At 46.6% G+C, this 7,969-nt stretch overlaps 1 pseudogene; it reads left to right on the top strand.

The window, feature by feature from the left end:
• The first annotated feature begins 212 nt into the window (after positions 1–212).
• On the top strand, positions 213–1,095 carry LOC123791806 (large ribosomal subunit protein eL29 pseudogene; annotated as a pseudogene).
• The last annotated feature ends 6,874 nt before the right edge of the window (positions 1,096–7,969 follow it).

Here is a 7,969-nt window from a genome sequence, read left to right as displayed (position 1 = left end):
GCAGGCGACAGAACTACATGTTACAAATATTTACACTATTTTATTTTCAAATTGTCAATAGATAAAAAGCTTTTAAAATTGGCTTTTTCACAATAGTACAATTGATTGGTACTTATTAGATACTTTACATTCACTAAGCTTTAAAAAAAAAAAAGCCAAAAAAACCACAAAAAGCGCACACTCTGTAAGGTAAATTCTGCTATGCTTACGGGATGACAGAAAAAGGCTTTAGTGAAAGAGGGTGGGCTCCATGTGACCCTGTGGGAGACGTGTCTTCTCACAACACCCTCAGCGTTCTTCATTGCAATCACTGGTTTAAGGTTCTTCTCTGCCCCCGGAACCACGGTAGATCACTGACACCTGCATACACAGGGCCAAGCAAGGTACACATTAGATGTTCAGTAAACATTGAATGGAAAGACTACACAGGAAGAAAAGGAAATGGAGTCAAAGGAAACAAATTTGTTTGGGGGCAAAGATAGTTTGGCAAAGTCCTTATTTGGGGGGAAATGTCCTGGCACAATCCCTACTCTTCTTAAATTGGCATCGTTAGGAAGTTGAGAACGATCGATTCTGGAGGCATACCTGAAATCCACTAAGTGCAGCCGGTGACACTAACTCACAAGCTCACCAATCAAAATTTGCTCCAAGACTGACGATCTCCTGGTGGCCTCCCTCTTTCTCTTCAGGTCCCAGGCACTTTGGGAACCTTGGATTTCAGTGCCTGCCTGGCCAAGGCCAAGAACCACACCACGTACAACCAGTTCTGAAAATGGCACAGAAACAGCATCGAGAAACCCTGGTCACAAAGATATGAATCTCCCAGTTCCGGAGGAACATGCACTATCAGGGCTGTCCAGGCTCCCGTACAGCCCAAGGAGGTCAGACTCAAGGTCTCACAGGGTGTCAACCACAAGCTCAATCGACTTGCCTACACTGCCCACCCGAGCCTCGGGCATGTGCTCATGTGCGCATCACCACGGGTCTCAGGCTCTGCCAGCAAAGTCCAAGAGCAAGGCTCAAACCGTGGTCCAGGCTGTGGCTCCAGCTCCAGCTCAGGCCCCCAAATCTGCCCAGGCCCCACGAAGACTCTAGAGCAGAGGCCTCTGTCTAGCAGAGCCAGCGTGAGGACGGAAGGACGGGTGTAATCATGGGCTGCTGTGTGGGGCTGGTGTCCTCTGCTATATGTACCAGTCAGCCTCAGGCAGCATCTCTCAACAAAAAAAAATTTTTTTAGGGACACCTGGGTGGTTCAGTCTGTTAAGCGTCTGCCTTTAGCTCAGGTCATGATCCCAGAGTGCTGGGACAGAGTCCCGCATCGGGCTCCCTGCTCAGCGGGGAGTCAGCTTCTCCCGCTCCCTGCTTCTCCCCCGCTTGTGCTCTCTTGACAAATCTCTTAACAAACAAATAAATATCTCTTAACAAATAAATAAATAAAATCTTTAAAAATATTTTTGTTTTTTGAAGACTCCCATTGGGAAGTAGCAAGGATGTGCTCAGACCGCTTTAACCAGCATCGCACCCTCCCGCATCTGGGAAAATGCCGTATACTGTGCAGTGCTTTCTGTCTCAAATAAACCACGTTTGTGTATTTAGAGTTTCGATTTTATTTCTGTTGTTTTCCCCCCTAGAGAAAGAGGGTGCTAAAAAGTCCTCTGATCTGGCCCCTCACTCCTACCTGCTAGCAGCTCATCAAATCTAAAAAGGCAAAGAGGCTTTTGACAACCACAATGGGTTTGGGTTTCCAAAGCAACATGCGAGGCCAAACTCATACAGGGTCAGACTGCGCTCGAACGTCTTTGAAGTTGCCCGTGAATGATAGCGGTCCATTCCCTTAGCCTAACAGCCAGTCTTGCCTCTGGCTTTGGAAGGGCTCACCATGACTCCACCTGACACAGGGAGGTACGCTTGCTGTACACTTGGGGTCCATAACATAGAATCACACTGACAAAAAACACATCTTCCGAGGGTCACAGCAAATGAGAGTGAGAGCATCGTGTTTGTGGTCACTCAGCGACAGGCAGAATCGCCAGGATTCCACGCGTTCACTGTCCTCCCTTCCCTGCCTGAGCAAATATATGTTCTCTCTCCTAGGAGCTCATGCGGTGCGGACCAGGGGACACAAAGGCACTGTCCTCATCCTTGCAGGGTCCACAGCCTAGTGAGGTTCACAGCTGTGAACCAGACTTTACATTATGACCAGACGAAATGCCAAGAGTTATGGGTACACAGAGGCAGCCGCGACTAGCTGGGGGCGGGGGGGGGGGGGGCGCCGGGGAAGGCTGCGCTGGAAACGTGATGTTTGAGCTGGGTCTCAAGGGTTGACTGTGAATTCTGGGTCCAGGAGAGGAGGAAAGCCTGTGGAGGGAGGCGTGGAAGGGCACAGCATATCCCAGGCATAGCAAGAGGTGGAGGGAAGAGGGAGCAGGGCAGAGGATGAAGATGGAAAATAAGCGGGGGGCCAAACTTGACTTTGTACTGGCATGTTCTAGGAGCCAAGTAATGTGAGACTTAAATAGTTCACTCCGCTCTCTACACCAGCCGGAGGAGCAAAGTCTTGAGTCTTACCTTATGTACTGTCTACATGGGGGGGCTCCCATGACTGAACGAAAAAGACCAAAGCAAAGGTGTCTTTTCCAGACCCGACTCCCCGTGAAGCCACCTGTGGACAGAGTAAGTTAGCTTCACAGAGTACCCGTCCTTTTCATCACTCTTCCTTTTCAGGAACCTTAGTTTGGAGTAAGAAACACAGCAGTGGTCTTGACCTTTGAAAACACGGACATCTCTATTTCTATTCTTTCTATCTTAGCTGGACACCTTTCACACCCAGACCCCAGCCATTGCCCTCTAGGAGGAGTGAGAGTCTCGTACTCCATACAGTTCAAGATGTGGGAACTTCATCTAGGCTCACATGTGATCTCCAACCAGTAGCGATTTGGCAAGATCCCAGGAGGAAAAGAAATTTGTATTCTAAGTTATGGCTAATTGTTCCCGCGTTATTTTGTACTTCCCTATTACATGAGCTGTGAGCATGCTCGAGGCAAGATACAGCATGAGTTAAAGTGAGGTGTTAAAGCGGGCTTGTTCCATTTACAAGAAAGGTGAAGACCATGGATTGACAAAAGGAAGGGAGTAATCAGCTAAACGGGCAACTTTCTAATTCTAAGAATGCTACAGAAAACTCTGGTAATACCACTAGCTGCAAAATTACCCCTTCACTTTGCTTAACATACAGTTAAGCCTCATGAAAAGTCAAATGCTATAAACAGTTTTCTGTTAGAGGCAAACTCACAAATTCCCAGGCAAAATCTCTGAGAATGTTAAATCTTTGGGAAATATACAGAGAGAGCGGGGAAGAGTGAGCCAAAATGCCACCCCCACCTAATAGTTTTTAAACAAGATTCAGGAAGAGGTTTCAAAGTAAAGTGTTCAAAACATCTGGTTCTTATTTGAAATATAATTAGAAATGTATCTTAATATATAAGGAATTTTAAAAGCTGAGAGGAAGAACATTTCTGGGTGACTAAATGTTTTAGATGATGTCACAATCATGGCATGAAGAGGAATACCAAAGACTCTTTAGAAGATTTTGAGAAATTGTTTTCCTTATGTCGTGTTATTATTTTTAGGAAAAGTCATTTTGAAATCAAATAAGAAGAGAATGAGACTTTATCAAATATAATTAGGAATCCAGGGATTCCTGAACCTAAAGGTTATAAAGAGAAAAGGTAGATAGAGTTTCAAAATGCTGATCAATTACAAAACAAATGTTTTGCTACTTCTTTCCATTCCCAGCCCTTCTCCACTCCTATTTGTTTTTGTTTGGTCCATTTTCCACTCTGGGAATAATGAAGAGAAAGGAGCATATATTGAATTAGAGAACTAAAAAAAGAAAATAAATGGCCACTGTCTGGCTCCTTGTTCCTGATCACTTACCTATCTCCCCTTGGCCAAATTTCGTGTCCTGATATCCAGACCTATTACACTGGAACCCCAGGGGGTCAGACCCATGCATCAGGTTTTTTTTGTAAGCTCCCAGGTGATACTAGAATGCAGCCAAGCTTGAGAACCACCGTCTTCGATGATATAACCTCATGAGTGAGAGATTCCCCGGAGGTCTCCACGCCAATAACCAAGTCTTTCCCAGGCTTCTGTATTCACAGACCAGCAATATTTCAAAAAGCACTTGGGGGAGCAATATATACTTTGATTTGTCAAGATAGCAAGAACAACAATAACCATTTCCTATCACGATCATTTCACGAAACAAAGGACACTTTAATATTAGGAGAGCGGAGAGCAGAGTACTGAAAATCTGACTACTTGTATACACACACACATACTTATGTATACCTACGTACTTCATCATATTTCTTTTTTACCTTTTCCTAAGAAAAGTCCTTGGACTGTCTGGCTTTGGAAATGACTTGGATCCTATCTGCAGTGCTCCTTCCAACAAGCTGATGCTAATTGAGCACTTACTATATGCCAAGCACTTCTCGATTTCACATGTATTAAGTCATTTAATTCGCATAACTGTAAAAAGTGGGTACTGTTCCTATATTTATTTTTCAAATGAAGTAACAGATCCCAGGGAGGTTAAGCAATTCGCTCCAGGTCACACAGTAAGTGACAGAGCCTGAATTTGAACCCAGGCAATCTGGTTTCAGAATCCTGCATTCCTAACTACGTTACTGCACCCGTAGTTGGATGTTCACGGATTACATCATTCATCAAACGTTTCTTAAGCTGCTTCTGTGTGCTAGGTACTTTGATGAACCCCAGGGATCCAGAGATGAAGGGGGGTAAAACCCAGGCCCTTGATACCTAGGCAATATGGGCACACACTTACCTCCTACTTCTCATGTTTCCCAGGAAGGAAATGAAGGAGGAGTCCATTCAGCTTCTCTCTGTCCCCCTACTCACTACTAGGAATGCCTTATGTGGTTTATCAGATGATTGGTGATTTGGAAGAAGAAACTCAGTAGGTCAAGCAGTGAATTTCCTGGTTCTCCTCCCAGGGTGGGGGTAATTTGCAGTGGTCTGAGGCTGCTGATGACCATGGGGGAAGTGTGGCTAATTCACTGCTTTCCTGGAAGCCCTACGGGCCACTCAGCTCCTGAGGAGCCTGGCCAAGAGCCCAGTACCTGCCATAACTGGGCTTGTTGTCACCGGCAACAATAGCTGGGAATGAGAAAAGTTTTGTCTCCCTGTGAAAAATAGTCCAGTAGAACTTAGTTTGTACTGAAGATACTGGAGATCTACACTGAAAACACATGACTTGGGAAAAGTTGGGCATCCATGCCAACATTCTTACATCCGCCAAAGTTGCCAAGGCCAAGGGTCTTGTGTACAGTGTGTTAAGTGCCCACAGAGGTAGACCAGGAGGCTAGGGAGCCCAGAGCAAGTGTTCCCAGCACAAACTGTGGCTTAGGGTATATGAACTGAGCCCTGGAGGCCCACAGGTATGTTAGACTTTGAGGGGTAGGGTTAGGGGTGGTAGGATGCTCCAGGCAGGGGTAAAGGGAAATGCCGAGGCCGGAGAGGACATGGCATGCCCTTCAGAATGACTAGAGCACAAAGCATCTGTAGCAGAGGGGTAGGAAGTGAGGCTGGAGAGATAGGCAAGCCCTTTTATATTTCACCCTCAAGGCAATGAGGAGTTCCTGAAGGATTTTAAGTGGGGAGTGACATGATTTTACACTTTGGCAAGATTTCCCTAGCAATAGTGTGGAGAACTGGGGATAGGAGGGCCAACTGGGAGTGTGGGACAATGGCCAGGCAAAAGACGATAAGATCTTGAAATCAGGGCATGGCTGTGGGGATCGTAGAGGAGAGAGATTAAAGGGGTCTCAGTGGATCATAGTGACGGATCAGCTTTGGGGATCAGGGGAAAAGGGGAAGGCTGATTTCTAGCTCAGTGATTGGTCTATGTGGATGCTATTCCTAAGATAGGGATTATAAGGAAATAGGGAAGAGGATGGCCAGGTGCATTTTGAGGTGCCTGTGATGTGAGCTCTTGCCATGCTGTGGTTGACCCCTCCATTGTTCACTGAATTGGACACCAGGCCTGCCAGCACGCCACTGTCCTGCAATCGCCAGCCATACCCATGGATTGCAGTGGCCATCCAGCGGTGTGGTCTGGAATCCATTTCGTTCCTCTTACTTGCTCTGGACATTGGCATAGCAACAGCTGAGGCTCCAAGCCGTGGTTCTGGCTTCCTTCCCCAGGGGAATCACCAGGCACCTCCTGCACGCCAGTCTTCCCCCCCAAATCACTCCTGCCTGACTCCACAGTAACTGGTTCCACCAGTTTTTCTGAACATTCTTCTCTTTCCTCCACTTCAGCTGAACACTTTCTTGATGGAATCACCTAGCCTCCAGGCAAACACGTCTTCCCCTTCCTCGTGCAAGACACCCCATCCTAGCTAAGAAACCACTAGCCCGCTATCTTAAATCATGCTCCCTGCTGGTCTGTCTGTCTTGTGTGGACCCCATTTGGGGTCAGGGCTGCCTGGGGCTGGCCGACTTAGATTCAATATCTCAGCGCATCTGCTTTTTTCTGAGGTCTGTCCTGACAGAAGACACACTTGGGTCTTTTAACAGGAATTTAAGGTGAATAGAGCTCTCTTAGGGCCAGCAGAAGGGCTTGGGGTTACTCCAGCGTGGAGCTAGAGCAATTCCAAGAATCTGATCAGTGCCCCCGGCTCAGACTCAAGAGTTTGACCAGGAAAAACTCTCCTGTCTTGTCCTCTCTACCCTCCGAGACAGGGCCAAGCCTGTGAGGAGATGACTGGATTCTAGGCCAATGGAAGATCACAGAAAGAGCTAATTTTAGTAGACAATCAGAGAAGTTAAGTTTAGGGCTGATTTTGATATCAAATTTTTTTCTGGACCCGGCAGCTCAGAGGGCTTGCCTACCAAACGTGGTTGGTTGATTGCTGTTGGCCGGGGCAGCGTGAAGGACATTGGCAGCTCCAGGACTGTCTTCTGGGAGTCTGGCCCCCCAGCTCAGTCTTCGGTAACTTCATACTTTCCCATCCAGGAACCTTCATTTTGATGTGAATTGGAATTCAGACACGGCTCGATGATAGCCCGAGCTCTGCTAATGAAATGGCATTGCTACACAACGTGGTCCCGAAGATCCCAGACGAACACAAGTGATCCAAGAGCCAAAATACAGAAAGATCACTTGATCCTCACTGCTCCTCTAATGGGCCTTCCCTGAGGCCCAGCCAAGTGAATTGCCCCAGTGTAATCACTTTCAACTCCAACCTGTCTTTTCTCCTGCCCCTCTCCAGTTGTGCAATGTCATGGGAAGGGTTCTGGATTGGAAGCCGGGAAATCTGCTCTTTGGTCTTACTCTGCCCCTTACCAGCAGGGCTGCCTGGGCAGGTTGCTTAACTTCTCTGGGCTTCAGTTTTTTCAATCTAAGAACATCAGATTAAAAGAGAGATTAAAGGAGATTAAATGAGAAAACATGTGGAAACTCTTGCATTAAGTACAGACCAATAAAAACAGAATTTTCTGTAAACGTTACTTCAAAGCACTGCTGACCTTTCATATACTAATTTAAATATTCCCTTTTTGGTTAGCATTCTTTGTGTATTCCTGTGGCAAGCAGCTATCAACATCATTGCACTGCCGTAGGACCATCTTGTTAAATGGGTTTCTCTGTGTTTTTCTCTTTCTGGTATTTTCTGTGATCCTCAATCCAACCAGAAAAGAGTAAGAGGTTCTGTTTTCACTGCCTTTATATTTGAGAGGTTAGAGCAGAAATGTAGAGAGAATAAAGCCACCTTTGGCTTTTGGATTTCAAAATAGACTTTGAGGGGCACCTGGGTGGCTCAGTTGGTTAAGCTTCTGCGTTCGGCTCAGATCGTGATCTTGGAGTCCTGGGACCCAGCCCCACATCGGGCTCCCTGCTCAGTGGGAGGCCTGCTTTTCCCTCTCTCTCTCTATCCCCCCT

This window comes from Ursus americanus, chromosome 10 (assembly GCF_024610735.1).
Source record: "Ursus americanus isolate L20-20 chromosome 10, mUrsAme1.1.p, whole genome shotgun sequence".
Classification (NCBI taxonomy): domain Eukaryota; kingdom Metazoa; phylum Chordata; class Mammalia; order Carnivora; family Ursidae; genus Ursus; species Ursus americanus.
The sequence above is the reverse complement of the archived record's forward strand: the minus strand, read 5'-3'. Positions and strand labels throughout refer to the sequence as shown.